Here is a 15,002-nt window from a genome sequence, read left to right as displayed (position 1 = left end):
TAGAATGTCTCTCTGGTGCCATCCCTTTTCCTCTCTGCCCTTCCCACTCCCATTTCATAATCAGGTTTATCATCACTCACATATGTCATGAAATTTGTTTTTTTTAATGGTAGCAGTACAATGCAATGCATAAAATTTCTTCAGTACAGCCTTGTGCATTTTAGCTATATTTACATATACGTGTGAGTGCCTAGGACTTTGCACATTAGAACCAAAGAACATTATAGCACAGAAACAGGCCTTTTGGCCCTTCTTGGCTGTGCCAACCCATTTTTCTGCCTAGTCCCACTGACCTGCACCTGGCCCATATCCCTCCATACACCTCTCATCCATGTAACTGTCCAAGTTTTTCTTAAATGTTAAAAGTGAGCCCTCATTTACCACTTCATTCTGGAAACTGCTGGAAGTTTCTCTGTTGCTGCTTTATTTGAATAGGGGATAATCTGATTGGTTGACTTATCTGCACATTTGAATGGAGTATTTCTTCTCTCTGGGTGTAAAAAAGCTGGCCAAGAAGCTCGGCATCTCACCTTCTGCTGCTAGCCTCTGCTCCTGTTACTGACCGTTTCAAACTCTCTTTGTTTAATTAACACTTCATAAAACAATTGTGAAGCAACAAGTTTCGTGCCTCATTCCTGACTTCCAAAAGACCCTTGGATTGAAAACAGAATCCACCGCCACTCAACCCCAACACTGAAATGATTCTACATCTCAATGCTCTACAACTCATGTTCTCAACTCTGTTCATTATTTAGAATTATTTTGTTTTTCTTTTTGTATTTGCAGTTTGTTGTCTTCTGCACATTGGCTGTTTGTGTACAGGTTTTCATTGATTTTATTGTATTTCTTTGTATTTACTGTGAATGCATAGAAACATAGAAAATAGGTGCAGGAGTAGGCCATTCGGCCCTTCGAGCCTGCACCGTCATTCAGTATGATCATGGCTGATCATCCAACTCAGAACCCTGTACCTGCTTTCTCTCCATACCCCCTGATCCCTTTAGCCACAAGGGCCATATCTAACTTCCTCTTAAATATAGCCAATGAACCGGCCCCAACTGTTTCCTGTGGCAGTGAATTCCACAGATTCACCACTCTCTGTGTGAAGAAGTTTTTCCTCATCTCAGTCCTAAAAGGCTTCCCCTTTATCCTTAAACTGTGACCCCTCGTTCTGGACTTCCCCAACATCGGAAACAATCTTCCTGCATCTAGCCTGTCCAATCCCTTTAGAATTTTATACGTTTCAATAAGATCCCCCCTCAATCTTCTAAATTCCAGTGAGTATAAGCCTAGTCGATCCAGTCTTTCTTTATATGAAAGTCCTGCCATCCCAGGAATCAATCTGGTGAACCTTCTCTGTACTCCCTCTATGGCAAGAATGTCTTTCCTCAGATTAGGAGACCAAAACTGCACACAATATTCTAGGTCCAGTCACACCAAGGCCTTGTACAACTGCAGTAGAACCTAGCCCTACTCCTGTACTCAAATCCTTTTGCTATGAATGCCAACGTACCATTTGCCTTTTTCACAGCCTGCTGTACCTGCATGCCCACCTTCAATGACTGGTGTACAATGACACCCAGGTCTCGTTGCATCTCCCCTTTTCCTAATCGGCCACCATTCAGATAATAATCTGTTTCCCTGTTCTTGCAACCAAAGTGGATAACCTCACATTTATCCACATTAAATTGCATCTGCCATGAATTTGCCCACTCACCTAACCTATCCAAGTCACCCTGCGTCCTCTTAGCATCCTCCTCACAGCTAACACTGCCGCCCAGCTTCGTGTCATCCGCAAACTTGGAGATGCTGCATTTAATTCCCTCGTCTAAATCATTAATATATATTGTAAACAACTGGGGTCCCAGCACTGAGCCTTGCGGTACCCCACTAGTCACTGCCTGCCATTCTGAAAAGGTCCCGTTTACTCCCACTCTTTGCTTCCTGTCTGCCAACCAATTCTCTATCCACATCAATACCATACCCCCAATACCGTGTGCTTTAGGTTTGCACACTAATCTCCTGTGTGGGACCTTGTCAAAAGCCTTTTGAAAATCTAAATATACCACCTAAAATGCCCAAAAGAAATGAATGTCAGGGGAAGAAGAATGGATCAGCCGCGATGAAATCTTGAGCGGACTCAGTGGGTCAAAAAGTCTTATGGTTGTGTATGGTGCTTTGATAATAAATTTACTTTGAATTTGACTGAACTTTGTAGAAAGTTATAGGTGTCTAGAAATTAGATCCTTTGCACCCTTAAATGTGCAATGTGCAAGCAAGAACTGGGCCTGTTGTGAAGACTTTGCATCGGGATGCTTTGGCAAGGTGTTTGGATTAACTGTCATTAATCATCCTAGCTCAGGGTGCTGTAATGTCTGATTGGCTGTTTAGATACGTGCATTAATGAACAGCCATACAGTTGTCCCGAATAAAGTGGCCGCTGAGTGTTTTATTTGCAACTGTTGAGAGAGTTTTCACATTTAAATAATAAGGTGTGTTGGTGGGATATGGAGGCTTGCATGTTCCCTATCAATTTAACCCCTACCTGGGACAGTATTTAATGCTGACTGCAATGAAGAGTGACTTTAACCCCTAAAGTAACGGACTTCCTTGCCGAATCTGTGCTGCTGAACTTTGATGTTTCTAAGCATTTCTTTTTAGAACATGTTTTTTTTATCTGTGAACTGTGAAGTAGCCAATTTCAAATTGGGAACCAATAACCATCGTACTCTTGTAGTGAAGTGTGCTCTGGTGCCACAATAGTGTAGCAGTTTGCACGACCTATTACTGCGTCTGAGATCATTCCTGGCATTCTCTTTAATCGAGTTTGTACGTTCCTTCCCGTGTGCGTGCAGGCTTCCTCCTGGTGCTCTGGTTTCCTCCCACAGTCCAAAGACCTAGCGGTTACTGGGTCATTGTAAATTGTCCCATGATGAAGCTAGGGTTACATCAGTGGTTTTCTGGGTGATGTGGCTTATTGGGTCAGAAGGGCCTGTTCTGTGTTGTATCTGTAAATAACAATAAAATATAGTGGTTTCTCACTTCCACCTCACCAGGTTTAGGCTGCTGTTGTGTGTCTGTCCCGGCAGGGTCGGGCTGTTGTGTCTCTGTGCCAGCAGGGTCGGGCTGTTGTGTCTCTGTCCCGGCAGACTCGGGCTGTTGTTGTGTCTCTGTCCCGGCAGGGTTGGGCTGTTGTTGTGTCTGTCCCGGCAGGGTCGGGCTGTTGTTGTGTCTGTCCCGGCAGGGTTGGGCTGTTGTTGTGTCTGTCCCGGCAGACTCGGGCTGTTGTTGTGTCTGTCCCGGCAGGGTTGGGCTGTTGTTGTGTCTGTCCCGGCAGGGTCGGGCTGTTGTTGTGTCTGTCCCGGCAGACTCGGGCTGTTGTGTCTCTGTGCCAGCAGGGTCGGGCTGTTGTGTCTCTGTCCCGGCAGACTCGGGCTGTTGTTGTGTCTCTGTCCCGGCAGGGTCGGGCTGTTGTTGTGTCTGTCCCAGCAGACTCGGGCTGCTGTGTCTCTGTCCCGGCAGGGTTGGGCTGTTGTTGTGTCTGTCCCGGCAGGGTCGGGCTGTTGTTGTGTCTGTCCCGGCAGACTCGGGCTGCTGTTGTGTCTGTCCCAGCAGACTCGGGCTGCTGTTGTGTCTGTCCCAGCAGGGTCGGGCTGTTGTTGTGTCTGTCCCGGCAGACTCGGGCTGCTGTTGTGTCTGTCCCAGCAGACTCGGGCTGCTGTGTCTCTGTCCCAGCAGGGTCGGGCTGTTGTTGTGTCTGTCCCAGCAGGGTCGGGCTGCTGTGTCTCTGTCCCGGCAGGGTCGGGCTGTTGTTGTGTTTCTGTCTTGCATTCTTTTTGTAAAACTTGAGGCAACTTTGTATCATGTATGTGTTGTAAAATATGTCAACTGGGCAAAAATCACTTTAAAATGGTGGTGGCCATGTCCTTGGTTAAACAACCCCCCCCACCCTGCTCCTACCTTCCAATTTTCCTAATCTGTTATTGGGTGAATAGTAACTGGTGGAGAAGGCTCTCAGGCCAGAAGAGCTGGCGTCTGATTTCTACATCAAGATTCAAGATTGTTTATTTCCCTACATAGGAATATTCATTTCCATAGGTGCTGTCTGACCTGCTGAGTTCCTCCAGCATTTTGTGTGTCTTTCTCCAGATTTCCAGCATCAGCGGAAGCTCTTGTTTTATCTGCAAATACGATTTTACAAATACATATTTTACTCTGCAAATGCAAAGATTTAAAATTGTTTATTGTCATTTCCAGTACCCAAGTGTAAAGGAGAACAAAATAATTGTAACCCCAGATTCAACGCAGCACAAAAAATCACAATAATAATCTAAAACATACAATAAATATAAATACAGGCAGCCCCCAGGTTACGAACGAGATCCGTTCCTAAGTCCGTCTTTAAGTCGGATTTGTATGTAAGTTGGAACAGGTACATCCGGTCTTATTTAGCATCAGTTAGTCAAACGATTGTCTTAGTATATCGTGTATATTTTACCTTTCTATGCAAATATAACACTTAAGAAACACTTCCAAATACACTGAAACATCTTAAACATAATAATACAGTACAGAATAATAATAATACAGTAATAATAAAAGTAACTACATATGGTTGGATCGATGTTTTGCATACCGGAAGGGGCATTCGTGAGGTAACATTATGATGGACCTGGTGCTAGAGAGTCAGGGTTCGATTCTGCTGCTGGGGAGGGTGGGTTTACTACTGGAGTCAATTTCTTGAAGTAGGCATCAAGGGAGGCTTGTACAGAGCTTTTCTTTTTCTATCATAAATGGCCTTGTAGCAGCTGAGGTCCTCGGTAACTGCACGGTAAACTGTGGTGAACCTCTCTGTATTAGGATCTTGCTCCTCTAACTTTACCATCCCTACTTCAGTGAGATGAATGGCTTCAGCTATCTCTTTTGTCACAAACTTTTTCGGTTCTGGAGTTCCTAGGTCCCAGTCTTCTTCCTCAAATGTTCTGGTCTGCAGCTCTAGTTCCATAAGGTCTTCATTAAAATGGCAGACGGCGTTCTCCTTCCTCGAGTTGACGAACCGCTGAAGCCGCGCAGTGTTTTCATGAGCGTCACAACGTAGTGCGTCCGTTCGTTATTACGGACCATTGTATTTAAATCAAACTTTCAATATAATAGGCTTTATGGCAGGCCGTTCGTAAGTACAGGTTGTCCATAAGTTGGACGTTTGTAACCCGGGAACTGCCTGTATATTAGATAGCTTATGGACTTGGGTAGATTGTATATCCATAAAGTAATGCCAGGCACAGGAGTGTCTGTACGTATGGTGACTCTGACAGGAAATGATAAAGTAGTGGTGTTCCTGAATTTTTTTGAGTGTAGGTGGCCTTTGCCCTCTTGATGCCTGAGTCTGGCGGCTGCTCGGAGAGCGGTTCGCTCACCAGACTGAGTTGTGGAGCACACCTCAGCGTTCAGCCAGGGTTTCTGCTTGGACTGTGATACGACCACTCCTGAGGTACAGATATATGCGTCAATGTTCTTGAACAATCACAGGTCCTTTGCGCAATTTTTAATTGCGCCCACACTGCGTGTAGACAGTTGATTGGGAAACAGCAGTGAGGAATTTTGAAAGCTGTGATTATTGTGGTTTTCATAAAGAGGAAGCAAGTAAAGATGTAAAGTAGAATCTCTTCCTGAGTCAGTTGTATTGTTAGCTTTCCCTCTCAAATAGAATCTATGAGTTAATATTTCAGTGACTAATGGTCTGGTTAGCATCCAACAAGTTAATTTTAGACAGTGGTACTACATTGTAGGAAGTCGTTGAAGACGAGTAACAATCAGTTTTACTGACCAGTGTTAACCTGCGCAATGGGGGCCAATAGAATCAGAATCAGGTTTATTATCACTGACGTTGAAGATCACAAGACCTAGGAGCAGAATTAGGCCATTTGGCCCATTGATAATGTTCTGCCATTCTATCATGACTGATCTTGATTAGTTAGGGTGTCCAAGAACCTACCAACCTTTGCTTTGAAGATACTTGACATGTGAAACTTGTTGTTTTGTGCCAGCGGTGCACAGGAGGACTAAAAGTTACAAAATATATCGAGCAAAAGGGGAATGGTGAGCGTTCATTTTCTTGCGGGCATTCACGGTAAATAAAAGACACACAATATAACCAATGAAAGACTGCACACAACAGGTCGGACAAACAATATGCATGACACCAAACTGTGCAGATACAAAAAGAAAAAATAATAAATAAGCAATAAATATTGAGAACAAGATGAGGAGTCATTGAAAGTGAGCCCATAGGTTTTGGGAACAGTTCAGTGATGGGACGAGTAAAGTTATGCACCCTGGTTCAAGTGCCTGATTGTTGAGGGGTAATAACTGCTCACTCTCCATCTCTGTCTTGCTACCTCTAATGGGACTGGGTCTCACCTGAAAATCAATCACGTTTCCTGAAAACTGTACAGATTTCTGGAAAGGCCAATTCTGTTCTCCTGGGAATGGGGTTTGTGCTGGAGTGAGTGAGCACATTGCCTAGGATCTGGCTTCTAAAGCGCTGCCCGGCGGGATGTGTTGCGAGATCTTGCCATGCAGCCCATTGGTGGGGAAGGAGAGGGGGCGGAAGGTGAGGGAGTGAGGGCAGTCGGTGGGGTTAAAACGTCGGAGAGGAGGAGCTAACTTTGACCAGGAGAGAGTATTGAAGAAACAGGAATATCAGAAGCCTGTCCCTTGGGAGCTGCAAACTGGCTGGGAGACGACTGGAATTGATCTGCTTTTAAACAAAAAGAGGGATGAAAGCTTTGAAAGCATTTTATTTTTCTCTGCAGTCATTTCTGCAATATTCAGGATCTCACTAAGTTTGCCTGAATCTACTGATACTTGACTTAAAAAAAAAATCAATGTCTTGTCTGTAAATATTTGAGGCGCTTCAGTTTGGTGAGTTCCCTTCCGGGGTTGCTCTGCTTTTCCAAGGGTAAAGCAGACGGACTGGCCTGGCCGTACTGGGTCCACACTTTGCTTTCTTGCCTCCCAAAGAGAGCTCTTTTGATTGTGGAAAGCTGGAGAGGAAGGCTTTTTATATAAAGAACTGTTTTTAAGTGATTAGTCAGGGTTTCAAAGGTTACGAGGAGAAGGCAGAAGAACGGGGTTGAGAGGGTTAATAAATCAGTCCACAGAGTGGGGTTTAATATCTCCGGCATACGTCGTGAAATTTGTTAACTTTGTGGCAGCAGTACAATGCAATACATGATAAATATAGGGACAAAGCTGTGAATTACTGTAAAAAATTATCTGTTTTATGTTAAATAAGTAGTGCAAAAACAGAAATAAAATGAAGTACTGAGGTACTGTTCATGGATTCAATGCCCATTCAGAAACTGGATGTCAGAGGGGTAAAAGCTGTATTGCTGAGGGTGTAGTGTAACTTCGATGGGCTGAATGGAGTAATTGTGCTCCTGTGTCTGGGTGAGGAGGTAACATTTCGGCTGCTTGAAGCCGAGCGGCTGTGCATGCGAGGACTGGCTGCTTTGCTTCTGCTTGTTGGAACTCACAGCCTGCAGGAAGTCACCAAAGGGTTAACTTGGCCACGAGGAGCCTCTCTCTATTGCTTTCTCGGCTGTCTGCCAGGCTGGGAGCCTTGTAGCTAGCCTCTCGCACATCACATGACTAGTACAAACTGCATCAGCCAGCAAAGTCTGGTGCCTGGGACTTGGCATCGTCTGCCTGTGGCTGTTGGCTCTCTATACCTCCCCACCCCCAGCCCTCTCCTTGCACGTTCCTCTTCTGCCTTAAAGCCCCCTCGGCTGCCAAGAGGGTGGGCTTTTTCTTTGAAATCGGGAAGGACAGCAGCCTGACATTTGAAGAGAACCTTGTGTTTTCACTGTTTTGTACGGTATAAGAATGCTCTCTAGTCCTTTGCTGTGAACTGTTGCCCCGTTTACTTCCTTTCCTCCCCATCTGACAGACCGCTGGCGTAACGACTGGCTCGATCGCGGAGATGTTTCCAGTACTGAGAGAGTCCAGGACCAGTGAGCACAACCTCAGCATGCAAGCTACAAAAATGAGGAGGAATTTCTTTTGCCAGAGGGTGGTGAATCTGTGGAATTTGTTGCCACAGGCGGCTATGCAGGCCAGGTCAATGAGTATATTTAAGGCAGAGGTTGATCAGTTCTTGATTAGTCAGAGTGTCAAAGGTTACGGTTAGAAGGTGGGAGAATGGGGTTGAGAGGGATAATTTATCAGCTATGATCGAATGGCAGAGCAGACTCAATGGGGCAAATAGCCTGATTTCACTCCTATTTTTATGGTTTTAATGATACAGTGTGCTCATCCTTCCATTGTGGGGGCCTCACTGGGGTCACAAGGTCTGGGCTAGAACCAGGCCTATAGTGAGGCCTACCAGAGCTGGAAGGCTGAAGAAAGTGTGCTTCAAATGGCTTTTTGTAGCCCTTGGTGAGGTGGAATATTTATTGGATTAAGATTTTAGATTCATGTACATTGAAACATACAGTGAAGTGAGAGGTTTGTGTTGATGACCAAGACATTTGACTGTGTGCTGGGGGCAGCCTGCAAGGGTCACCACACACTCTGGCACCAACATGGCATTCCCACAATGCTCAGCAGAACACAACAAGCAACCAAATCAGGCCATGTTCCTCCCTCCCTGCCACCCATGAACATACTTCCATCTTTCAACCCTAGCACAGGCCTTCAGTCTCCATCAGGCCTGCAGACACCAGCCTTCGACGTCCGCAGCAGATCCCCAGAGATTCACAGACTTGTCTCCGTGTCAACGGGTCTTGCTTTCCAGGCTCCTGGTTCAACCTTCGGACCTCAATTCTCAGTACTGAACCCTGGACGTACCAATCACCAGAGACTAGGCCTCAAACTCCAGATTTCAAAGTTCGAAGTACATTTATTATCAAACTATGGAGACCATACATAACCTTGAAATTCATCATCTTGTAGGTAGCCACAAAACAAAGAAACACAAGACAATGCACACAAAAACACACTACAAAACATCCAGTGTATGAAAAAGAACAAATCATGCAAACAATGAAAAACAGTAAACAAGTAACACCGAGAACATGAACTGCGGTGCCCATAGCCATGGAGCCGGTTCAGGAGCCTGATGGCTGCAGGCCACAGCCGCGGAGACAGGTGTAGCACTGTTGTGACACCCCAAACGTTAGGCCTCAAACTCTTGTCTCTCTGTTCCACGAACCCAGGAGATCTTCAGAACTCATTCCTCCTGCCCACATGGAACTCTTAACTCTGCAATCTGCCGACAACTCTTAGACTTCTCCCTTCAAGCAGAGCTCTACTGAACAACTTTCTGTCAAAGTAAATTTATTATCAAAGTACATATATGTCATATATACTTATACCTGAGATTTGTTTTCTTGTGGGTATTCACACTAAATGTAAATAAACAACAAAAAAAGCATAATAAATATCGAGAACGTAAGATGAAGGGTTCTTGGAAGTGAGTCCATGAGTTGTGGGAACAGTTCAGTGTTGGAGTGAGTGAAGTTGTCCCTTCTGATTCAGTTTGACAGCCTGATGGTACTAACTGTTCCTGACCCTGAGACTCCTGTACCTCTTCCCTGTTGCAGCAGAGAAGAGAACATGTCTTGTATTTCCCTCTGCAACTGGATCCTTGACTTCCTCACCAGAAGACCACAGTCTCTGCTGATTATAATAACATTACCATGTCACTGGTGCGCCTCAGGGATGTGTGCTTAGCCCACTGCTCTACTCTCTACACCCACAACTGTTTGGCTAGACACAGATCAAACCATCTTTAAATTTGCTAGTGACGGGACTATTGTTGCGGAATTTCAGATGGCGGTGAGGAGGTGTAGAAGAGTGATTTCAGATGGCGGTGAGGAGGTGTACAAGAGTGAGGGCGCCCAGCTGGTGGATTGGTGCTGCAGCAAATGTCAGTGAGGCCAAAGAAGGGGAGGCTGCAAGACCAAAGGAAGTGGTCTTTCAGAGATGGAAATCGAGGGAGCCCAGACCAGTGCTCATCGGGGGAGCGCAGACCAGTGCTCATCGAGGGAGCACAGACCAGTGCTCATCGAGGGAGCCCAGACCAGTGCTCATCGAGGGAACCCAGACCAGTGCTCATCGAGGGAACCCAGACCAGTGCTCATCGGGGGAGCGCAGACCAGTGCTCATCGAGGGAGCGCAGACCAGAGCTCATCGAGGGAGCGCAGACCAGTGCTCATCGAGGGAGCGCAGACCAGTGCTCATCGAGGGAGCGCAGACCAGAGCTCATCGAGGGAGCGCAGACCAGAGCTCATCGAGGGAGCGCAGACCAGTGCTCATCGAGGGAGCGCAGACCAGTGCTCATCGAGGGAGCGCAGACCAGAGCTCATCGAGGGAGCGCAGACCAGTGCTCATCGAGGGAGCGCAGACCAGTGCTCATCGAGGGAGCGCAGACCAGAGCTCATCGAGGGAGCGCAGACCAGAGCTCATCGAGGGAGCGCAGACCAGTGCTCATCGAGGGAGCGCAGACCAGTGCTCATCGAGGGAGCGCAGACCAGTGCTCATCGAGGGAGCGCAGACCAGTGCTCATCGGAGGATCAGCAGTGGAAAGAATGAGCAGTTTCAGGTTCCTGGGTGTCAACATCTCTGAAGATCTAATCTGGACCTAACATATTGATGCAATTACAAAGAAGGCATGGCAGGCTATAATGTAAATTTCTATAGATGTATCGTGACGAATGTTCTTCGCTTTCCCCTCTACCATCAGCTTTCTGAATGGACAAAGAACCCATGGACAATACCTCAGTATTTTTCCCCTCTTTTTTTGCAGTACTTATTTATTTTTATATATACTTACTGTAATTTATAGTTTTTATTACGATGTATGACACTGTACTGCTGCTGCATAACAACATATTTCATGATATATATAATTGATTCTGATTCTGTCCTGGATAGAGGGGGTTCTTGGGTGTTGGGTGCAGCTTTCTTGAAGCAGTAGTTATCTGTTTTAATCTGTATTCTGGGTTTTGCTGCCAATTCATCTGCAATTTTCTGAAGAAATGTCTAAAGCTCACTGGACTTTGACTTGTGTCTTGAGAGGGCACGTGTGTCTGGCTTCCTTTACACTTGGCATTCTGCCTAGTGGTAGAGAGGTCAGGAGAAGCATGAGACAGACTCTGCGCTGAGCCAACAGTCAGTGGAGACCCTGCCTCTCCAACAAATGTGAGGGTGGCTGGGCCCTGTGGCTTTTGCTTGAGAATAGGCATTGGCTGACCTCTTGACTGAGGAGTGTTTGAGGTGGGGGAAGGGAGAGTGGGGCGTCGGAGAACACTTATCAGCATTTGCCTTACACCAAGAGGACATTGAAATTCCTGCTGGTGCCGTCTCGTACTGACCTTTGTGCTTCTCTGTGTAAAAGATAACTAACTCTGTGCTGTCTCTGGCAGGACTCAGGATTAAATGACCCCACAGCCACTAAATTGGCTCCCAGTCTGCTGTCATGGAGATGCTTCCTTTGATGTGTGTGTGTTATTGAACATAGAACAGTACAGGCCTTTTGGCCCACAGAGCTTTCCCTTAAACATTTCATCTTTCACACTGGACTTGCTTAAAACTTGAAAATCTAATTCAATATAACTTTGCAACAACACGCAGGCGATGCTGGAGAAACTCAGCAGGCCAGGCAGCATCTGTGGAGATGACGTTTTGGACTGACACCCTTCTTCAGGACTGGAAAGGGAGGGGGAGGAAGCCAGAATGAGAAAAATGGGTGAGGGGGGGGAGCTGTACGAGCTGGCAGGTGATAGGTGAGACCAGGTGAAACCACACTAGCAGTATTGTGAGTAGTTTAGGGCCTGTCATCGAAGAAATGATGTGCTGGCATTGGGAAAAGGTCCAGAAGAGGTTTTCCAGCATGATTTCAGGAATGAAAGGGTTAATGTATCAGGAACATTTGATAGCCCTGGGCTTGTCTGGAGTGGATTTTAGAAGAATACTGGGGGGGGGGAGGAATCTCATTAAAAACTATTGAATATTGAAGGACCTAGACAGAGTGGACATGGAGAGGATTTTTCTTGTAGTGGGGGAGTCTCGGACCAGAGGGCCCAGACAAGAGAAAATCTGCAGGTGCTGGAAATCCGAACCACACATACATATTGCTGGAGGAACACAGCAGACCAGGCAGCTCCTCCGGAAAAAAAGTACAGTCGACGTTTCGGGCTGAAACCCTTTGGCAGGACTGGAGACACAGCCTCAGAATAGGGGGTGGTGAATCTGTGGAATTCATTGCCACATTCAGCTGTGGAGGGCAGGTCACTGGGTATATTTACAGTGGAGGTTGACATTCCTTGACTGGTCTGGGCATCAAAAGTTTTGGGGAGAAGGCAGGAGACTGGGGTTGAGGGATAATGAATGAGCCATGATGGAACAAACTTGATGGGCTGAATGGCCTAATTCTGCTCAGATGTATTATAGGTGAGGGGGAGGGGATAGGTGGAAGAGGTATAGGGCTGAAAAACCCTGCTGGTTAACCAATGAATCATTAAATCTCAGAGGCCTCACACAGAATAAAGTCTTATTGTTTTATTGCTTCTGTTGGGCAGGTCTGCAGGAACAACTTTGATTTGCTGCTGCCCTTTGCTAGTATTCATCTGCAGTAACAATTTTCTGCACGCCAGTTCTCCCGTAAGCATCCACGGAATGAATCAGTTAATGTGTTTAATTGGTGCAGGGAGGAATGTTGGGCAGAATATACTGGGCCAACTGCCCGGGCAGCTTCAAAGCTGCGGTGAGAGTGTGAGAAGAAATCTGAACCACTGTACCAAGGAAAAAAGGAAAATAAAGCAAAGAGAAAGTGAAGAAAGCGGGCAGACGAGAGAAATTTTCACGGCACAATGGGAGAGGAAAACAAACAATGAACGTACTGTGTTGTATTTATTTAATATTTTTTCTTTGCCTCCTGATGGTGGGATGGTAACGTTTCTCTTTCATTTGACTAGGGCCATGAGCAGTGCCCAGAGGGATGTGGTCGCCTGCTTCTTGTTTGTCGATATTTCATTCCTCTTGCAGCTTCCTGCCCGGCTCTGGAGCCAAGGAAGCTTTTGGCTGAGGACTGGTTTTGATTTGCGCTTGGGCTGGGTCCCAGACCTCTGGGTCTTACGCACTGAACCCCACCCAGAGTCGTCAGCTCAAACTCTACACCTTCGTCTGGATCCCTTTGCAACCCCACTGAAATTAAATACTCTGATAAAACGGAGAGCACATTAAGCCACAGGAGCAGAACTAGGCCATTCAGCCCATCGAGTCTGCTCTGGCATTCTATCATGGCTGATTTATTTCCCCATTCTCCGCAATCAGAATCAGGTGTAACATCACTGTCACGAAATCTGTTGTTTTGTGGTGGCAGTACATTGAATAGGTGTTTTTTTACTAAGTTAAAATGAGAAACGTTAAAAACAATTAAATAATAGTGCAAAGAAGAGAGGAAAAGTACTGAGGTAATCTTCATGGGTTCATTATCCATTCGGGAGTCTGATGGTGGAGGGGAAGAATCTTTGACACCCTGACTATTCAAAAACCTCTCAACCTCCCTTTTAAGTAAACCCAGTGACTTTGCCTCCACAGCCATCAGCAATGACTGCCCTCTGGGCAAGATATTTCCTTCTCATCTCTGTTCTAAAGGGATGGAGTCCCTCTGTTCTGAGGTCGTATCCTCCGACTGTAGGAAACATCCTTTCCACATCCAGTCTATCTTTGAATATTCGATAACTTTCAATGAAATCCCCACTGATTCTTCTGAACTCCAGCATGTACGGGCCCCCTTGTCTGGATCCCTTCCCTGTCCTTCGTGCCCCCCAATTAAATTCATATTGTGCTAGGGTGGAGAGTGCATTCTGCAGCAACCGATTCCCAGTCCTGATCGCCTTCAGTCAAAGACAAACAGACTGCTGGAAAAAAGCAGGCCAGTTGGATCATCAATGTGTGATTTGCTGAGGCCCTGTCTGGGTTTTAAAAGGCCGTAGATTGCAGGGGAAAGGAAAACACAACAGATTTCTTCACTTTCGTTCTGAAAATGTGATAAGGTGCACTCTTGAAAGTTCAAAATGTAAATTTATTATCAAAGTACATGGATGTCACCATATTCAACCCTGAGATTCCCTTCCTGCCTTGCGGCCCCAGCTGAACTGTTCTGCTTGTCGATGTGTGAACTTTCGGTTCCCCAGTGTTCACCTCCCAGCAAAGTCTAAGTCACAGTAAATTTGTTATCAAAGTACAGATATGTCACTATATACAACCCTGACATCATTTACTTGCGGGCATTCACAGTAAATACAAATAAACAAAAATAATAAGAAAACAAATAAACAATGAATACCGAAAACAAAAAATGAAGTCCTTAAAAGTGTGGAAACAGTTCAGTGTGGGGCAAGTGAGGTTATCCCCTCTGGTTCAAGAGCCTGTCGGTTGAGGGCTAATAATTGCTCACTCTCTGTCTCTGTCTCACCAACTCTCATGGGGCTTGGTCTCACCTGAAAATCTGAAAAGCGTGCACCTGTCTCCTGGCTTGCGGGAGTGAGGTTGAGTGAAGTTGTGATGGTTGTGGGGTAAGAACAGTCTCTGAAGCTGCTGATGTGGGTCCTGAGGCTCCTGGACAGCAGTGAGAAGAGAGCATGTCCTGGGAGGTGGGGGTCCCTGACGATGGACACTGCTTTCCTGCAGTTGTGCTCAGTGCTCAGCAACAGAGTCATGTCTTCAGTGAGTTGCAACGCAAAGACCCAGCAGCTGGCTCCATGACAGGAGGAGGAGCTGGCCCTCGTGGTAAGAATCTGTTTCCCCGACCCACGGTAACGTAGCAGTTAGCGGGATGCTGTTACAGCTCGCGCAGTTCCAGAGTTCAGAGTTAACTTCCTGTTTGCACTTTCTCCCCTGAACCGTGTGGGTTTCCCCTGGGTGCCCGGGTTAGGGTAATTGGCCAGTGTAAATTGCCCTGTGATTAGGCTGGGGTTAAATAGGTGAGCTGC

The 15,002-nt window shown here is 46.2% G+C and overlaps 1 protein-coding gene across 2 annotated transcripts in view; it reads left to right on the top strand.

Moving 5' to 3' along the window:
* Window positions 1–15,002, top strand: part of smad7 (SMAD family member 7) — a 47,414-nt gene that overhangs the window by 12,825 nt on the left and 19,587 nt on the right. The window lies entirely within an intron of this gene.

This window comes from Hemitrygon akajei, chromosome 13, assembly GCF_048418815.1.
Source record: "Hemitrygon akajei chromosome 13, sHemAka1.3, whole genome shotgun sequence".
NCBI classification, from domain to species: domain Eukaryota; kingdom Metazoa; phylum Chordata; class Chondrichthyes; order Myliobatiformes; family Dasyatidae; genus Hemitrygon; species Hemitrygon akajei.
This window is presented reverse-complemented; position numbering and strand designations above follow the sequence as displayed.